Source organism: Pituophis catenifer, unplaced genomic scaffold (genome assembly GCF_029215685.1).
Source record: "Pituophis catenifer annectens isolate HBS135680 unplaced genomic scaffold, rPitCat1.0.hap2 SCAF_2, whole genome shotgun sequence".
Lineage (NCBI taxonomy): Eukaryota > Metazoa > Chordata > Lepidosauria > Squamata > Colubridae > Pituophis > Pituophis catenifer.
This window is the reverse complement of record NW_027256882.1, coordinates 41,204,221-41,224,999: the sequence shown is the minus strand read 5'-3', so window position 1 is coordinate 41,224,999 and position 20,779 is coordinate 41,204,221. Positions and strand designations below refer to the sequence as shown.

The 20,779-nt window shown below is 40.7% G+C and overlaps 1 protein-coding gene across 2 annotated transcripts in view; it reads right to left on the bottom strand.

The window, feature by feature from the left end:
- The window catches only part of MGAT1 (alpha-1,3-mannosyl-glycoprotein 2-beta-N-acetylglucosaminyltransferase), a 40,681-nt gene extending 28,332 nt beyond the window's left edge, over nt 1-12,349 (bottom strand). Inside the window, exons 1-2 of one of the 2 annotated variants that reach the window (XM_070936706.1) lie at nt 12,287-12,349; nt 10,915-11,446 (exon numbers count right to left, since the gene is read on the bottom strand). The gene's annotated coding sequence lies outside the window, so the exon portion shown is untranslated. Of the gene's footprint in view, nt 1-10,914; nt 11,631-12,286 lie in introns of those variants that run through there. The other variant, XM_070936707.1, reaches the window with a different exon arrangement.
- Nucleotides 12,350-20,779: the final 8,430 nt, after the last annotated feature.

The window sequence follows — 20,779 nt, the reverse complement described above, 5'->3', positions numbered from 1 at the left end:
CCTAATTCCCACAGCACGCCTAAGGATATTTACCCATGTAGGAGGGCTGTATCACTATTATCCTTCTCATTTTTCCTATTACATTCTCCTATTGGTATCTTATGGTTTATCACTTTGTTGTTTGTATCTTATGATTTATGACTGTGCCTTATGATTTACAATTTATGATTTATCACTTTGTTGTTTGTACGGGCACTGAGAACTTATGCACCGAAGACAAATTCCGAGTAACAGAATTGGAAGGGACCTTGGAGGTCTTCTAGTCCAACCCCCACCCCCCCACCCCCGCTCAGGCAGGAAACGCTATACCATTTCAGACAAACGGTTGTCCACTCTATTCTATTAACAAGTACTTTGTATGTCAGTACATATACAAGGTACTGACTCCTATCTGCTCCGTCTGGGCATCATGCTTGATAACAGCTATGAAGAGATTGAACATCTGAAACAGGTTTATATCCACATATAAGGCAACATTCATAATGTTTAATAAAATAGATTATTGGTGAGAACTTTTTCTTTCGGCCACATCTATTTTTTAAAAAACATTTTTTTCTGGGCTAGATACTTCCATCATGAAATACAGTTGGTGGCCTCACGACATAGGGCCTCTTCTAGTCCACGAATACCATATTCATGGCTACATATTGTCTATGGGGACCATATAGCTAAAAATACATTAATAAAGCATGTCAAATGTCTGCTATCTTTCTGTTTATAAAACTCTTAAAGGCAGAAGATCAGTCTAGAAAATGAAGAGATAATAGTAAACCGAACACACAAGCATTTCCTGTGCAAGGCAAATGTGCCTATTTTAGTTTCCAACTACAATAATTGGCTCTCAAATTGTTCAAATCTGAAAATTGTTACGTCATTGTGGACGGACACCTGTTGAGATAATGCACTCATTTTATCAGCTCTACTCTCATTTCAATGGCTTAAAATACTTAAAAACAATTTCATTTTAGATCAGAAAGATTTAAGTTGTCATTTCCAATTTAGCATTTCTCTTTTTCAGTGAAAATCTTTTCCACCCTTTCACGGCAAACATCTTGGTATTTTAACAGACTGATACATACATACGCACATAACAAACTTTGGAAGAAATCTTTGCTAAATTTTGTAAGCAATTCAGATAGTGATGAATGAGAATTGTTTCCAGGTGAGGAAGCAATGATTTTGCATGAAGAGCAAGCAATCCTAAAAGAATTCTTGTAAAAATATTAATGGGTTAGTAACCTTGGCAAAACCGAACAAATTTGAATTGGTTCCTTAATGTATGCTATCCCTTGTTTAGGAACATTAGTGATGCACTACTGTATTGAAAAAAGAATTAAAATTACCCTAAAGGTAGTTTTCAAAGTATGAGGCATGTTGCCAACAATCTGCAAAATACTGTCTACTTGAACTTTCAAGTAAGTTTACAATAAGTATTATTTGGTTATGCTTTGTTCTTTTAAGAAATGTATAAACAGCACTGTGGTTTGCTGCAGCATGCCCTTGGGCTCGGAGTGAAATAAAGTACCACAACAGCATTGTTTTAAAAAAGTAGGTCTAATGCTTTTTTGTACATCACATGTTTTAAAGTAAAAAAGATATATTTGATATTTGCAGTGAACTTGGGATGAAGCCGCGATTGTTCAAACCTAAAGCCAACATCTAAACATGAGAATCCTCATTTTTTTTCTATTTTTTTGGAAAGTGCGGTTTCCAAAAGGTTTCACTCTAATTCACTGTGCCTAAATTTAACATGTTTTTATATACACTTCCTATCGCCCCTTTTGATAGATTGATAATATACTTACTTTGAGCTAATAAGAAAAGCACAAAAACAACGCTGTAATGAAACACAGGTTTCTGATTTGAATGGAAGTCTGAATAATTCCATCTATCTGTTAACCCATTAGAACCTCATGAGTGACACCTATAAGTATGTTGCTTCCTCCTCTTTTACCCACTATCACCTATGTATATTTCTCCTATCATAGTTCCCCATGTACTTAACATATATACTTAAGCAGGGTACTAGATGATAAGGTGACTGCAAATTCAAAGGAAATCACTAATGTGAACATTTATTTATCTTCTTCCTCCACTTCTGCTTACAGGGGGGAGAGAGCACAGCAGGCTAACGTTAGTCAAGTCATCATATCAATATTTTCTAGGGGATGCAAGGAGTCCTTGCTTACTGAAAGTTATTGGGATTGAGAACTCTGTCATTAAGTGATGCTGTCATAAGGTGCAATGTCATGCAATCATACTGATTTACGACAGCAGTTTTGGCAGTCCCAGTTGCAGCTAGGCAAATCCCATGCCATTGCAGTGACCTGTGATCACATGTTTGCCATTTGTGACTTCCTATCTGCTTCCCTATCGTTGAAAGTCAGCACTGAAAGACGTAAATGGAGCCCACATGACTGAGACACTGTGACAGCCACAATTACAAGAGCCTGTTGCAAGTAGTCCTTGTTCAGTGCCATCATAACTTTGAATGGCTGCTGAACAAGTTTATATGAGGAGTACTTACATAAACAATGGAAGCAAAAATAGATCCATATCAAAATGGGAGAATAAAATAAGACTGAAAGGGTCTCTGGGCCAAAATATAATTCAAAGGTAAAACATTGCATTACCATATGCAAGAATGTTATCCAATTTAGGATGATTATGAACAATAGGTTTACAGGTAGTCTTGGGTTATAGTGGCAATCAGGACTGGGATTCTCATCACTAATGTTGTACTTTATATACAACAATCAATATATATTGATTAGCGACAGCAATCCTGGTCTCAAATATCACTGTAACCCAAGGACTACCTGTATCTTTTTGTACACAGCCATTCTAAGACTGCCAGACAACAAAAGTCTTGCATATGTCTGCTCACAGCTATGAGGAGTATTTCCTAATTACATATTTGAGTTTTATTTTTCCCCAAAGAAAAGTTTATATTGTCCAGAATGAAAGCATATAAAAATGACAATGTCAAAGTACTCAAAATCTGTTTCAGTTCATTTACAAAAGTTTCTAGACAGCTGTAACTGCTGAAAACAGGCCAGGACTTATAACTACAAATGATTTGGGTATGCCTTTCTTGTGAATATTAAGGTATAGGTAAAGGTTCCCCTCGCACATATGTGCTAGTCATTCCCGACTCTAGGGGGAGGTGCTCATCTCTGTTTCAAAGCCGAAGAGCCAGCGCTGTCCAAAGACGTCTCCGTGGTCATGTGGCCGGCATGACTCAATGCCAAGGGGGCACGGAACGCTGTTACCTTCCCACCAAAAGTGGTCCCTATTTTTCTACTTGCATTTTTTACGTGCTTTCAAACTGCTAGGTTGGCAGAAGCTGTGACAAGTAACGGGAACTCAACCCATTACGCAGCACTAGGGATTCGAACCACTGAGCTGCCGGACCTTTCAATCGAAAAGCTCAGCGTCTTAGCCACTGAGCCACCACATCCCCTCTGTGAATATTAGAAGCCCATAAAAAGTTTTCCACAGAGATACTTAAAAAATGCAACCCTCCAAAATAGTTAATACCCACCAAATTCCACTTTTCTGGCAGTGCTGATTTGTGATCTTCCAAATTTTGTTAAATATTCCATATAATATGCCCACAGGCCAGTGGCATTCTTTCTTGATTGGATCATTTATTAGCATTGGCCACAGAATGGCAAGATCTGTCCTCTGCTCAACCACAGAACAGCCAGCATTCATCCTATAAAACTCTTCCATCCTGACCTACTTTTTTAAAGACCTGTCACCAATTGCCAGCAGCACTCTCTTCAAAGTTTTGCTGCTTTCCCCAATTAAGCTATATGACCTAGCTTTTCCTACTGCCAACTCAAAGTAGAGACAAGAACAGAGTGTCAGGAACAACGTGTGCAAAAATATACAACCAAACGAAATGGTGCAGCTTTAGCGAGCCAACCAGACAGAATGCTATTAAATTGGTTGAATGTCAATAGGGAGGTGGTGAGGCAAAGCCAGCTGGTCAGGCGGGTATTTTTGTTGTGTCTACGTGCAACGGCAATCGCTATAAAGAAGGTAATCGTAAGGGTGGCATCTTTTGCATTTCTCAATTGTTTTCTATTTACTCCCTAGCCCAGAAGATACAGGAGGTATATTATGTCCCAATAAACCTAAAATTCAATCTATCCTATGAAATGAATACATCCCACAAATGTTTGCGTAACTTATCTTTACTTTTATTTTATTTAAATTGTTTGCGTGGCCACCTCTCTCACATCAGTGACTCCGGGCAGCCTGTAAAGATTAAAACACAGACCATTATCATATAAATATGACATCCAAGATAATGTATTTCTTAGTTGCTAAAGGGCCACATTATTATTTTTTTTGATTGCATGGCTTCTGTTGTATTAAGGAGGCAGAGAGAAACAGATCACTGCCTAGCAAACATTTTTCAGTATGCATAATGATCTGCTGAATATTGCTCTTTCTTATTATTTTTTTAAAAAATCCCTTTTGAGAAGTGAAGAAGGGAAATTTGCATCTTCTTGGTATCACAAAAACTGTGCAACCATTTTAAAGTCAAAGGTAACACGAGTCATTGCCCTGGAGCAGTGTTTCTCAACCTTGGCATTTTTAAATATATTCTGGGAGATAAAGTCCAAATACCTTAAAATTGCTGAGATTGAAAAACTCTGTCCAGGTATTCAGGGCTACCATAGGCCAATGAGTTTATGGTAAGGGTTAGGGTTTATAGTATGATTACTCCTGAACTTCAGGTTCCCTGAAGAGACTTTTTCTCCCTCTATACAGGTAGTCCTCAACTCAGAAACATTTTACAGTAGCACTGAAAAAAGTGACTTATAACCAGTACTCTCGCACTTACAACTGTTGCAGCATCCCCACAGAAACATGAAAAACCAGCATATTATTCATGACTATTGCAGTGTCTTGGGGTCATGTGATCGCCATTTGCGACCTTCCCAGCCAACTTCTGATGAACTAAGTCAATGGGGGAAACTGGATTTACGTGACTGATTCACTTAACAACTGTGGCAAAAGATTGTAAAATTAGGTGTGACTCACTTAACAACAAAAAGTCTGGTCCCAATTGATATCATAAATTGAGGACTACCTTACTTAGTACAATTGTTTGTTATGTCGAGGGAAAGCATTTGCATCGAGACTAGCCAGAAAAAAAGTTTTGGCTGAGCCAAAATATGAAGCTGTATTACACAGCATCACAGTTCTTTAAACATTTATATCAGTGTTTTTTCAACTTGGCAACTTTAAGCAATGTAGACCTCAACTTTCAGAATTCCCCATCTACCACACCGGCAATCAAACGCTGAGCATAAAACCTCAGCATAACCAGTCAAAGATTTCTAGCTTTGCAAAAATCTCTGAGCTTGGCACTGTTTATTCATACATTCTGCCAAGCCATACAACTGCACTGAAATGGCTTTCAATATTTAATGCTAATAAAATTAGTTCTTCTCCAGAACATGTACACGTTCCTAGAACACTGAATTCGTGTTAGCCTGTGCTGAACTCTAAATCTCAGAGCTTCAAAGAGTGTAATGGTCATTATTCACCCACTAGACTATATCAAACTTGTTCAATAAACCTCAGCAATTCATGGCTCATCACAAAACTAAAGATTAAGTCAATTTATAAATTTAGATTTTATTTATATCCCACCCTTTTAATTTTTATAAATTACTCAAGGCAACAAACATACTTAATACTCCTTCCTCCTATTTTCCCTACAAAAACCACCACCAGATGACATATCAGATGATATGTGATAACTTCCATTTAGTCTGATAACTAAATGGAAGTTAGCACATATGAAGGCAGCATAACTGACCATCTGCTGATCAGGGGGAAATGTCTTAATATTTTATCTATTGCTTCCTAGACACTATCTGAGAACAGGCTATTAGCCAATCCAGTGAGCTGATATCATTCTTGTAAAGGCCATTAAGCTTTTTTTTTTTTTGGCAGTTTACTAAATCATTATGTTTATTTATTTAAAATACACAGTGATTTCTTCCTGGAGCAGTGGTTTTGCTATAGAATATAGGCACTCTTATAAAAAAAACACAAATAATTATTTAGCAAGAATGGAAGAACTGGATAACTCAGCAGATTGAGCAAAACAAAGAAGCCTTTTTCTCCTGCAGCTCTGACAGTAAAAGAGATCTTCTTGAACACAAGTCATTGTTGACACATGAGCTTTTCCTGGATCCATCCACATGTGACTCATATCTGAGCCAAAATGGTTAATCCCAATTTCATGCAAAGGAAGTAGTTCTATGCCCTCATACTGAACTGATTAGCCACGGGGGAGACTCTTTAGGATCATACATGAATTCTTCATTTTATTCTGGAAGAATTAAAGTGACCTAAAAAATGATGGAGGGCTTCTAAGAAATAAGACGGAACTTGAAATGTTCATACAAAATCAAGGCCATTTACTAGGATGTATAGTATATATAAGCTCATATGGAAACCATAGAAATAAAAAACTGCATGATAAAATGTTTTAAACCTTAAAGAAACAATCATAAACCAACAAAGGAAAGAATTATGGAATATAAAATTTACTCTAGGTTGTAAGTTATGAGGAAACCAATAGAAAACATTTTATAGATGGTATACAACTCTCTCAATAATTGCCATCATTGACAAATCATGTAGCAGTAATTATTGGAAATGTCATAATCCTGAAAAAAAAATTTATCAGATGTGTTAGACATGTAAAAAGCCCCCAAAGTACTGGAAAGAAACACACAGCATTACTCAGAGAATTTTAGAAATCAGATTTGACATGAAACCACAATTCTTCTTACTAGGCATAATTCCAAAACAAAAACAATCACTAAGATACTGTTTACGTCAGCAAGGATAAATTTAGCCCAATGTTGAAAAAGAGATGTGTTACCTAAAATATCAGACTGAAAACTTAGATTTGAGAGAATATGCAATAATAGCAAAAGTAACAGCATATATTCACAACAGAAGTTTAATCAAGTTTAAGTAAGAATGGGTCCCATACATACTACATATTGCGCACTGCACAGTAAGTAAAATATAAGTATCCAGAGTACAACTTTTAAGAGGAAAAGAACCAATTTCAATAAGCTTTTTAAAATGTCTATAAATATTATATGTTAAGCAAAGTATGACAAATAGTTAAAAACTAATGTTTTATCTATACTTTTTTCAGTAGGTATTCTTTGTATTCTTAAAGAAGAAAAAGCGGAGATTTACGCTTCACTCGATATCAAAATTCCTTCTGTTAAAATGTTATGACTTAAATGCAACAATGTTTTTTATGGTTGATTTCTAATCAAAGATATACTGAGCACTAACTGTACAATCTTAATCATTACTTTGTCCACTTACATATTTCTCTGAGTTTTTTTCTTTTCTCCTTTTGCTTACTTGCTCGTTTCTTTTAAAAATATTAATAAAAATTAAAAAGATCACATGATTTCTTCACAAGCTTTTATGCCTCTCTGTGTGAAAAAAATCAATATTGAAAGCAAGAATTCTTATTCTTTTTTTTTTTAATTTGATTTATATGCCGCCCTTCTCCAGAGACTCAGGGCGGCTTACAATGCGTTAAGCAATAGCCTTCATACTTTTGTATATTTATAGAGTCAGCTTATTGCCCCCACAAACTGGGTCCTCAATTTACCTACCTTAGAAAGGATGGAAGGCTGAGTCAACCTTGAGCCTGTTGAGATTCGAACTTATAGTAATTGCAGACAGCTGGTGTTAATCACAATGCTATCAGTCTGCTGAGCCACCAGCAGACTCTGATTATATAATTAGAAGCAGAGTCATGGGTAGGGGAAGTCCTGTATTCCATACAGGTAGTCCTTGACTTACGACTGCAATTTAGAATTTTCATTGCTAAGCAAGACAGTTATTGAATTGTGCCCGATTTTACAACCTTTTTTTGTCAGGGTTGTTAAATGAATCACCACAGTTGTGAACTGAATTTGGCTTCCCCAATTGACTTAATTAGCAAAGCTTGGGAAGGTTGCAAATGGCAATCACATGACTCAGGATTGCAAATACATACTGGCTGACAAGCGCCTGAATTCTGATCACATGGGAATGTTGTAATGGTTGTATGTGCAAGAACTAGTCACGTGTCACTTTTTTCATCACCGCTGTAATGTCAAACAGTCGCTAAATGAATGGTTGAAAGTCAAGAACTACCTACAAGCATCTGATAAAGGTGGGCCAAAACCTCCTTTGGGGGTCAGCCCGATCAATTATCATGGAAGCATATTCAGCATCATTGATTTGTTAGTCAACAACATGTACAAAGCGTGTACTATACAATACATATAGTGTATTTAAACACAGAGGCTGCATATGTCAGATTACTCAAATTACTGTATTTTTCGGAGTATAAGACTCACCAGAGTATAAGACGCACCTATCTTTTTTGGTGAGGAAAAGAAGAAAAAGAAATCTCCTCCTGCCTCTGAGCAATTTTGCCTCATTGCAGCAAACAGCAAATAGCCTGCTTTATTTACTTTCATTTTCGTTTTCAGCATAGCTTGATTAGCACAAGGGAAAAAAAATCTGCTCCAGCAATTTACCTCTTTGCAGCAAGCAGCAGATGCCCCAGCAAAACAGCTGAGAGCAAATCAGCTGAGAGTCGGGAGGCTGATCCAATCAACTTGTGCTAATTAGGCTGTGCTGAAGCTGAAAGGAGTTTGCAAGGAGGCGGCAGAGGTCAAAGGGTGGGGGCCAGTGGGTGGGCAGGGCTACACTTGGTGTATAAAACGCACCTAAATTTTCACCCCCTTTTAGGGGGAAAAAGGTGCATCTTATACTCCGAAAAATACAGTAATTACTTCAGTATATCAATTCATCAATTATGCTGTAGATCATTTGTGACAGCAGAGTCTCACATAATTAAAAGCAAAGAGACTGATAAGAGATCAGTCCATTAAACAGAACTAGGCCAGGTAGAGACTGTCCCTCCTAATCAAAAGGAAGTGGCTTCTAGCCCATTACCTTGGACGCACGGGAGAAAGAGGCACAGAAATTTGAACCTTGATTTCATTATCAGCTGGGCTTGTATTTGATATGCAGGTCACTGGAACCCTTTTCATAATGTTTCATTAATTTAATATTATATGATAATAAATTACTTAGCAGAGCTTGATGTCTTGGAGATTTACCACAGTTCCTTGTCTTCCTGGCTAAGAGGTCATACCATTTATCATTTCCCTGTACTACTGGTTGAAAAAAAACCTATACAGCCTCTTTTATTTTGGCATATCCAGCATATTTGGAATACTTTTGTTGTCCTTTGTAGTACTTTATTATTCACACTTTATTTTATTGTTGTTATAATATAAGGTACCTGGAGTTATCGGGAATCATGCAGCATCTAAATGGAATAAATTAGTTTATCAGTCATCTTCCTACTCCAGTTCAAAATAACTGCCCAACTCAGTATTGAGAATGATTTGAAAAGAAATCCACATTCAACTCGCAGAGAATTACTGGCTCTTTTGAAACTTGCTATGCTTGAAATAAATTATGCAGATATTTTTTTTAAAAATGAATTATCAGAATCCCTATAAAGAAGGGTGCTTAAATCTTTGGTCAAAACATATTTGCATCAGAGTGCTGCAAATTACATGAACATAAACTAAAAAAAACCCCGTTTTATTTAAAGCATCTGTTGCTTTAAACAAAATAATGATATAGTTTATACACAACAGCTTTTACTTAAAATAATGTTGCACATTATTTTAACAGTGCATTAACTCATGATATAACTACCATACCAGGATAGCTACTCTAGTCAAATGTGGTTAAAACTGGGCTTGAGAAATGGCAGGATCAACATTGGGCATTGTCCTAGTCACACCTTTTCCCAGTACAAATGATTATAAAATCTGGCATAATTCAGAACATATGAATAGGAACACATTTTCACAATAGTTTCCAGGAATTAGAGCTACACTGGTCCTGAAATTACTTATCAAAGAATGTCTCATTATCATCCTAAAAGAATCCACATGGACCAATATGTACAATTAGCATTCAGTGTAACTATCATATATATTATTGGCTTATCCTGCAAAATTTATACATGGCCTTTATAGCCCCAATTCCTGGATTCCCCTGAAGTCCCTTTATGAAACTGTAGAAAGGTGTACATTTCTTCATGAACTAATGCTATAGGACCATAAAACCGGTTCTTGCACTAATTACTGCTATTTTTTGGAGGCCCAAGTTCTATATGCAAATGTTCAAGTGCTGGCAACATAAAAAAAAATATGTTTTTACAAGAAAGTTCAAATATTTAAAGAACTGTGACCATGAAGCTAAATTGAAACACTGCCCAAGAATATATAAATGAAAGCCAAACAAACATCAATCAACTTAACTTACCTTATATACTAGAAGAAAATTAGACACAAAAAGAAATCTAAAGAGAGGAAATTGGCTTTTAACAGATTCTGCTCCTAGGACCAGAAACTTAAAATAATTTTTTTTTTTAATTTGATTTATATGCCGCCCTTCTCCGAAGACTCAGGGCGGCTTACAATGTGCTCAGCAATAGCCTTCATCCTTTTTGTATATTTATACAAAGTCAGCTTATTGCCCCCACAACTGGGTCCTCATTTCACCTACCTTAGAAAGGATGGAAGGCTGAGTCAACCTTGAGCCTTGGCGAGATTCGAACCCTGCAGTAATTGCAGGCAGCTGGTTTTAAGCAGCTTAATAACAGGGTGCTTTAAACCCTTGTACTACCAAGGCTCTCATCTAAAATAATCACAACAACATTCCAAAAATGGATTTGAAGATTGACATGCAACCACGCTTTTCCAGCGTTATAAATAAAATATCTCAAATGAATTATACCCAATCCCATTCCACTATAATAAATCTCACCTGGTAAACATCCTTGTTCCATTGATGTAGGATAGAGAGCCAAAAGCCCTCTCTTGGGGGAGGGGGGCCTCTTGGCACCCCCCTCCCCCTTCCAAGCTGCTTCTTGAAGAATCAGTGCAAACAGGTAAAGCAAAATGAGTGATGTTTCTTTAACTGCCTAGATAGATCTTATGCTGGAAATATGAAAAAGTATTTGTGGAATCCCAGCCACTACTTCAGGGTTTGTGACTTGGTTTCCTGATCCCAAGGTAATTCCCTTCAAGTCTTTAAGGTTCTTAAAGAATTTTCCATCTCATAACGTAGATGTCCATTCTATAGTACGATGTCCATTCTACAGTACGTGTACTGTTGAGTGCACAAGGCACAAGGTCCCATTATCATATCCTTGGCTGACTCCTCAGATCTTGTCTTCAAACTTAAATCTGTCCATAGAGTAGTTTTCAAAGGCAAACACAAATAAGCATAATTGTTCTGGATTTAAACTCTCCATACAGGGTCTTCTTCCAGTTGTTCCAGCCTCAGCCACCAGGCCCTGCATAACATGTAAATCCGGATTAGAAAACATTTCTGATCTTGGGATAAGTTACTGCCACATGCTTTGACCAGTAAATCGCTAATTCCAGAAGTAGAGTTGGGCTTCAAGCTTTCCTTTTATCCACGTTTCTTTTCTTTTGCTTCCCATAACAAAAAATCTAAAATGTTAGGCTCAGCAAAGACATTTCTCATGATCCAAAAATGGAAGCCACAGAGTTGCTCGGCCACCTCACCTCCAGAAGGAAGACGAGAAAGATTCAGCCCCTCGTGTATATATATATATATATATACATAGGGATACCCATGCACCTACTGTACATCCACTCAATCCATCCCCCCTTATTACCCTGCCAAAAACTAGTCTGGGAGAGATCTCCACTGACATCTCAGCTGCCAATCAGGAAGGCCAATACTAGCTTAGATAAACCAATACTCTGGCCCAATATTAGGTAGCTCCCCATGTTCTTCTACGGTATTAATGCCGCGGTTGGTTTAATGCACCCATCTTTTAAAAGAGTTTTTCCTGATCGGTTCCCCTTCGAAAATTGAACGTTATCTCGGCCTTCCTTCTCCTCAGTAACGTTGGGTGGGGAGGGGGGGCTCTTCCTTCACCTCGCCACAGGTTTTATTAGATAAGACGGTGGTTATCTGGAGAGGAAAGCTGGCGTCCTGAGGTCCACGAGCCCCGCGCCCCCTCCCGGTTCCTCCCCCAAACTGCTCCCTCTCCCTCTGGGAGCCGTTGTTGCCCTCCCTCCCTCCTGCGAGCGGCCAAGGGGAAAACGGGAGTCCCGCCTGCTCCGTCCTCACCTCCACCCCCCCCTCCCCTCGCCTCGCTTACACTAACGGACGGCGACGACGCCAGACACCAACCAGCACCAGAATTCCAGCCACTTCCGCCTGGCAGCGCCGGAAGCGAACCCATGGCAACCAGCCGTCCTACCACCCCAGCGCTCCCCCCCTCCCCGTCCTCGCGCCCCCTCCGTTGCTCTGGCTGAAACCACGCCCCCTTCCTTCGAACGTAGCGCACGCGCCGCGGAGGGGGCTTTCACGGGAGGCACGCCCTCTCCCTCCTCCCCTCTTTGTGCTGATACGGAGGGGTGGGGGAGATGACTTCGTTCCTTTACTGGAAAGGGCCACGCCCACTCGCAGGCGCCACAAAGCGTCTCCTTCCTAATAGCGAGGCTTCTCCGTCATTTCTTAACACTTAATTGTTTATGATGACGTAAAAGCCATAAACGGTTGGGCTCGTTAGCCACGCCTCACTGCTTCCGGCGCTCCAAATCTTCGCCCTGCCAGTCTCCTCAAGCCACGCCCCTCTTGTAACGCCTTTGCGCTCTTTGGTGGCTTCTGTGAGTCTCTTGCGCCCTCTAGCGGCTGACACTAGTGTTCGGTCCCGAGTAGAAATGGGAAACGATTAGCCTTTCTCTCTAGAGCTGGAAGGTGGAAATGGGCAAGTAGTTGGTGCCCTTTTTAGGCTTCTACAAAAGTTCAAAATAATGCAGAATAAAAGCCGAGTATGAGCCCAGTGTTTATAACTCCCTACTCTAAAACTATTGCAATTAATTGATTGATTACGTATCATCCTAGTGATCACACAGATTTCTCCATAATGAGTTGTCATCAACCTTCAGATCTTTCAATGGTGCCTTCATCGCCACTGTAACTGAGACATACATCTTGTTTTCTTGGCTGCCCGTGCTATTCTGAGGACTCTTCTCCAACACTGTAGAAAGTCAGCAACCACCCATCCTCCTACCTAGAGAATGAAATATTTTGCGGAATGTTAAAAAGACAGGATAGAATATTTCCCCTAAAGTAAGGTGACCAGACGTCCCGCTTTTGGCGGGACAGTCCCGCTTTTGAGCAATTTGTCCCGCGTCCCGCGGCGTTTTAAAAAAGTCCCGATTTTTCATTCTGCCTCCTGAATCCCCGCTGATGGCTAGAGGGGAAAAAAACTCTTTAAACTCTTGCCGCGGGGCTTCAAAGGGCCGACCTACAGCTGATCAGTGTTAAAAAAAAAATGAATAGACCCATGCTTGCAAAAATAGAAAAACAGCCCCTGTTAACAGCTTCCGCTAGGTTAATTAGCTGCGAAAAGCTGCAAAAAGTTCCTGGAGCAGATTTCCCCCCCCCCCCTAGCTATACTGAAAACAGGCGAAAGCGAAACTAAACCTGCAACGTGACAAAATGAGGCAGAGACAGATTTCTTTCTTTTTCTTTTTCCTCACCAAAAAAGGTAGGTACAAAACTGCAAACAATGGGAAATTTTGGATTTTAAAACACAAAAGAAAAAAAGCTCTATTTAACTAGGGAATTGTAATAATTGAGATACAATTAATAATTGTATATTGTGTTGAAAGCAGAAATGGTTAAGTTGTGGTTTGGAGGAATATATGGGGGAAATTATTTGGTTTATTATTATTGGTAAATATAATTAATTGATTTGTAAGAAATTGGATTGCATGGAAATAATTGGAATATTCATGTTCATATTGATTAATATACAAAAAAATATAGTTATATAACTAATTGATTTATATTAAAATGTTGAATTTGTATTAAACAACTGTATTACATAATTACATAATTAACCAATGTGAGGATGGATATAAAAATAGATGACAATGGGAAGGGGTATAATATAGAATAGAAGGGAAAAATTGAATTTGATTAAGATTAGAGATGAGGATGAAGGGTAATATTGTTTTTTTAAAAAAATAGATGAGGAATAAATATGGCAAAAAGGAAATATAGAAATTGTAAATTTAATTGAAATGACTAAACGCTGTTTAAATTTGTGAACCAGCCAAATATTCTGTTCAAAGAAAATACATTGCATGTTTGTATGTGTGTTTCTAAATTCTAATTATTGCTATTTATTCATATTTGTTCTCTTTTATTCTTTAAAGTTTAACAATTCATTCTTAATCTTAATATCTTTATATTTGCTTGGGGTTGGCTTTCTTCCCTTTCATCTTTTTTATTGTACAGCAATCTTTCTCCTCAAACCTACCACCACTCTCTTTTCTTTCCTTCTTACTTTCTCTTCCCCCCACCCTCTTTTTCTCCTCCCTACTTCCTCTTCCTTTCTCCTTCTCCTCCTCTCTTCCTCCCTCTCTTACCCTCACTCCTACTCTAATTTCCATTCCTTCATCCCTCTCTATTGCTGTATCCTTTAATGCATATGGACTACTCAGAGGGCTGAAAAAGTTATTTTTGACTGGTCCTCACACTTTTGACCAGTCCTCGAACTTATGACTGTCCTCACATTTTACATTTTTGCCCTATCTTGTCATCATGGTGAAGAGAAGCAGTTGTGAAATGAGTGACATGGTTGTTAAGAATGCTGCACGGGCATAAATGTGAGGATGGTCATAAGTGTGAGGACCAGTCAAAAGTGCGAGGACCTGTCAGAAATGACTTTTTTCAGCCCTCTGGTTAGTCCTTTTGTGCATATGGACTACTCAGAGGGCTGAAAAAGTTATTTTTGACTGGTCCTCACACTTTTGACCAGTCCTCGAACTTACGACTGTCCTCACATTTTACGTTTTTGCCCTATCTTCTCACCATGGTGAAGAGAAGCAGTTGTGAAATGAGTGACATGGTTGTTAAGAATACTGCACGGGCATAAATGTGAGGATGGTCATAAGTGTGAGGACCAGTCAAAAGTGTGAGGACCTGTCAGAAATGACTTTTCAGCCCTCTGAGTAGTCCCTATACACATAGCCATGGCCACCCGGTCACATGACCAGCTAGCCACGCCCACCCAGTCACATGGCCTCCAAGCCACGCCCACACAACAAGTCACGCCCACAATGGTGTCCTTCTTACCAATGTTAAAATCTGTTCACCTTACCCTATACGCATAGCCTTGGCCACCCGGTCACATGACCAGCTAGCCACGCCCACCCAGTCACATGACCAGCTAGCCACGCCCACCCAGTCACATGACCAGCTAGCCATGCCCACAAAATAAGCCACGCCCACAATGTCCCTCTTTACCAATGTTAAAATCTGGTCACCTTACCCTAAAGGAGAAATGGGGTAAAAATCTTAAGGGAGGCAGAAACCAGCCCCAGTCTCCTTGCCCCAAGCAGGAACTGAGGAGGCCAGTTTTTAGAAATGCAGATTTAGTAATCCATTCAAAAAGACTGGGTCAGACAGAGACTCCAGATAAGCAACTCAATTAGGCAAGCCAAAGGTTGACAAGATTAGCTCAGACAAACACCTAGGATTTGCATTTCCCTTTTTGCCTATAGAGTCAGCCATGACCCCTACATGACCCCACAGGAATCAAGAAGGTATAAAAACCCACCCACTCTCAACTCCATTTGGTCAGCTGTCCCAGAACTGCATGCTGTGTGTGTGTGTGTAGGTTCTGCTCATCAATAAGCGGACCTTCCTTTCTTAAGCAGCTTCCATTTTATTCCCGGCTTGGAACTGGACCTGGATTTTTCTTTCAACAACACAAAGGTTCAAAATGTAAATATTTCCTATTCATCTTTCATTTCCATTGTCACAGGGAATACCATCGCTTGCACAGTTCTGAGCTTTGAAGGTATACAGGTAGTCCTCGACTTACAACCATTCATTTAGTGACTGTTCAAAGTTGCAGCAATAGCAATAGAATTGAGACTTATATACTGCTTTACCACACTGGACAGCCCTGAAAAAAGTGACTTATGGCCGTTTTTCACACTTACGACCATTGGAATATTCCCACGGTCATGTGATCAAAATTTGGATGTTTAAGCAGCTGGCATGTATTTATGACAATTACAGTGACCTCTGAGACCTTCTGACAAGCAAAGTCAATGGGGAAACTAGATTCATTTTACAACCTTGTTACTGCAATGATTCACTTAACAACTGTGGCAAGACAGCTCGTAAAATGGGGCTAAGCTCAGTTAACAACCTTCTTGCTTAACAGAGATTTTGGCTCAGTTGTGTCAAGGACTAGCCATATACACATCAAAGTATTAGAATATCTCTTCCAAAGCTTTCATGTCTGTTCTATCGTGGTTAGTCTGTTTCTTCACTGCTTGTTCCTTTGCTGTTGATGATTGATCCTAAAAGGCAGAAGTTATCCCTCACTTTGATGCCCTCACTGTCAAAAATTGGGTTACTGTGCCCCTTAGGATGAACACAATTTCTCCCATCAAAATTGTTTATTGCATGAAACTCAATTGATTACATGTAACATTAGGTAACTGAAGGCAAAGGTAGTGACTTTGTAAGGCAAGAAGTGAGAGAAGCATGGTATGGCCCCAACAGTGCAGAAGTCTCCAATACGTCTTTGTTGCCCCCACCCAGTGGGATATGGGAGGTGGGTGGAGTCAGGCAAGTATTGTCCTAGGACAGGGGTCAGCAACCTGCGGCTCCGGAGCCACATGTGGCTCTTTGGGATCTCTGCTGTGGCTCCCTGTCCCTACCACTGGCTGGCCCCGCCCCTTGTCCTCCCCTCCCAGTCACTCCTCGCCTGGCCTGAGAAAGTAAGGGCGATGGTGGGGGATGGAGAAGTGGGCAGGGCAGAGACAGAGAGATACAGAGAGAGGGGGAGAGAGAGAGACATAGAGAGATACAGAGAGAGAGGGGAGTGGGGGAGAGAGAAATGTCAAAAGGATTTTGTGGTTCCAGGTGTTTTATAACAACTGGTTCTCTGCTCTAATAACTGGCTGGGTAGGTGTGGCTAGGGAGGGTCATGTGACCGGTAGAAGTGAGTGACATTGAGTTGGCCACGCCCACACAGGTTTTGTGGCTCCCGGTATTTTCTTTTCTGTGGAAAATGGGTCCAAATGACTCTATGAGTATTTAAGGTTGCAGACCCCTGTCCTAGGACCTAGGATGGCTCTTCTCACACGCCTTTTGACTTGCTAGTTGGTATACCTTTTTGCCAAGAGACTTGGTGGGTAAAAAAAACCATGAAAAAGTCAAATGACTTTTCTGATACTAATCAAATTGAAAAATAACTTGTATTTCTGGAATTTGATGTTTTTAAAAAAGCCAATCTGATATTCTGTCTGTCTTTCTCAAACATTTGTCTTCTTTTATATACACGAGCATATGCTTTAAATAAAAATAAGCATTAACCAGAATGCCATTTTGCCAGTTTTGAAAACAAACCATGCTGTGTGCTCAATGTGACTAAGATGTATTTTAATAAGCCATGTGACTCAAAAGTCAAACTCTTCTCACTGTTTGCATGATGGAGCGGATCCAGTTGCAGAAGCTGCCAATAAAAGTTCCTTGAAGTCTGGCAAGCACCAGCAAATTAGCAAACACGGCAGTTTATCTGAATCCAAGTTTGTAAGCCAGAGACTTAATTGAGATCCAATAAAATCAAGTAAAATACAGCATGTAGACGCCATACAAACTAAGCAGCAACAAACCAGCCATCAAAGTTGGAGATCGTGTGAATTAAAATATAATTAGAATACAACTGAATGCAGTTGAAAAGCCTGGGAAAATAAAAAGATCTTTACTTGATGCCAAAATGATGCTAATAATGGTGCCTGACAGGGGAAGGAATTCCATAAATTGCAGGTTTATTGTGGCTTTGGTTTATCTAGGGAAGGGGTGTCAAACTTGATTTCATCAGGGTTGTGTTTGACCTAGCGGGGCTGGGATGGGTGTGGCCAGGGTGGGCTTGGACAGCTCAATGTCACTCGTGTTGGGGCACCTATGGTGGCCCTAGAGCTCTCCCAGCGATAATGGGCTCCCGAGCTCCATTTTTGGCTGCAACCATCTCCTACAACCCTCTGCCACCGAAAACATCTCGGGGGGGGGGGGGGCGGCATACATTTTTCCTGGCAGAGGCACCACAGGCCGGTCCTTTGCTGTTTGCAGGGCAGCACTGCGGGCAGATCCCGCAGGCCGGATCCACTTAGAGTCAGACAGCATTGGAATATTTGTAATAAATTAGTAACATTGGGGTCTGGGAGAATGGTGTGTTTCTAAAATGTATAAAGTATTGGAATTTAGTTAGTGACGCTCAGGGATGAAATGCTACCGGTTCAGACCGGTTCGTGTTCAGAGAACTGGTAGCGGCGGCAGTACAAGGCTCCGCCCACCTGCCCGGACGTCGTTACTTCCTGGTTTTAACCAGGAAGTAACCTGTGATATGGTTTTAACCAGGAAGTAACCTGTTTTTGACCCTCTGCGCATGTGCAGAAGGCTTTGCATATGCACAGAGGGTCCAAGCATGCATGGGCGCAGGTGAGTGAAGCAAGCGCGCTCACGTAGAGTGCACACTTTCAAACCAGTAGGGAAGATAAGTAGATTTCACCCCTAGTTAATGTAGGTAATGCGGATCTTTATTCATAGTATTGTAAGAAAGAAAATGTGCTTGTTTGAGAGAAGCAAATATATCCAGTAGAAATAGTACAAAGGCAGACAAATTCCTTTGAAGTAGAAACATTCTATAAGAGGGGCCCCTCTGTTGTCAGAGATAGAGACATTTGGTGATATACAGTTTGAAGGTTAAAGAGACCAAGGATGACCACATGAAGTATCAACAAGAGATAATTTGAATCCATGCTTCGGTGATTTACAAGAAGAATTATGACTGTTTGGCAAAGTTAATGTACCACACATGCCTGGCTCTTGGTCCATAGAAGACTTTCAGGTTCTGACCAAAAAGTTGTTCTGCACAAGCTAAGTCAGGGTATCATTTAGAGAGGACAAGGTCTTGGCTGGAGTCAAGGCTTCTTGGTGGGTCTGAAGCCTTCTGCAGGATATGAGTAGGAAATACAAAAGTAATGTTGAGATAATAGGGGGGAGAGAGAGAGAGAGAGAGAAAGGAAGGATAGAAAAAAGAAGAGGAAGGGAAAGAAAGAGAGGATGAGATGGAGAGAGGGGCACACAGAGAGAGGAGAAGGGGTGGAGAAAGAGATACCGTCGGAAGTGGAAGTGGAAGAATGGGGGAGAGCGGAGGAGACAGCGAGGAAGAAAATAGGAAACAGAGGAGAGAGAGAGATAGAGATTCTGAGAGAGAGGGGGAGACAGAGAGAGAGGAAGAAGGAAAGGGAGAGAGGCAGTTCGGTGTGGGGGATGGGAGAGAGAGGGAGAGAGTGAACAAAAATCAATTCTTAAGCGAACTTGGCTGAAGCCATTTATTGCCTCGTGGTTGCCATGAATTCTGAAGGGGGAAAGGAAGGGCGAAGTAAGACTGGCTAGCAGTCAAAGCAAAAAGCTTTCTTGTGGGAACCAAGGTCATCCCAACAGGTGGCAGTTGAAGGTTTAGGTTTTAGGTTTAGGTTTAATTGGATTTATATACCGCCTTTCTCCCGAAGGACTCAGGGCGGTGAACAGCCAAAGATAAAACACATACAATATAAACTTTAAAAACAATTTAAAACATATTAAACAAATTTGGCCCATACTAATTAAAACACCTCTTTTTTAAAAAGCAAATTAAAACTAAAATTAAACAATTAAAAAGAGTTAGGCCAGCCCAGCTTGTTGGAATAAAAAAGTCTTGAGGGCACGGCGGAGAGTGCATAAATCTGGGATCCTCCGTATCTCCAGGGGGAGTTCGTTCCAAAGGGCAGGTGCCCCCCCAGAGAAGGCTCTCCCCCTGGGGGCCACCAATCGACACTGTTTGACTGACGGCACCCTGAGGAGCCCCTCTCTGTGGGAGCGTACTGGCCGGTGAGAGGCTACCGGTGGCAGAAGGCAGTCTCGTAGGTACCCAGGTCCTAAGGCATGGAGCGCTCTAAAGGTGGTAACCAATACCTTGAAGCGCACCCGGAAGACCACCGGGAGCCAGTGCAGCTCACGCAGGAGAGGTGTTACATGGGAGCGCCATATTGCTCCCATAACCCCCCACGCGGCCGCATTCTGGACACCTTGAGGAGCCCCATGTAGAGAGCATTACAGTAGTCCAGGCGGGAAGTGATGAGGGCATGAGTGACCGTGCACAAGGAGTCCTGATCCAGAAAGGGACGCAACTGGCAAATCAGGCGAACCTGATAGAAAGTCCTCCTGGCCACAGCCGTCAGATGTTCTTCTAAAGACAGCCGTGTATCCAGGAGGACGCCCAAGTTGCGAGCCCTCTCCGTGGGAGCCAACGACTCGCCCCCAATAGTCAGTGATGGCACCAACTGGCTATATCGGGACGCCGGAAACCACAGCCACTCGGACTTGGACGGGTTGAGTCTGAGTCTGTTTCTCCCCATCCAGGTCCACACGGCCTCCAGGCATCAGGACATCACTTCAAGGGCATCATTGGGGTGGCCCGGGGTGGAGATGTACAGGTGAGTGTCATCAGCGTACTGGTGGTACTTCACCCCGAAGCCACAGATGATCTCACCCAGCGGCTTCACATAAATGT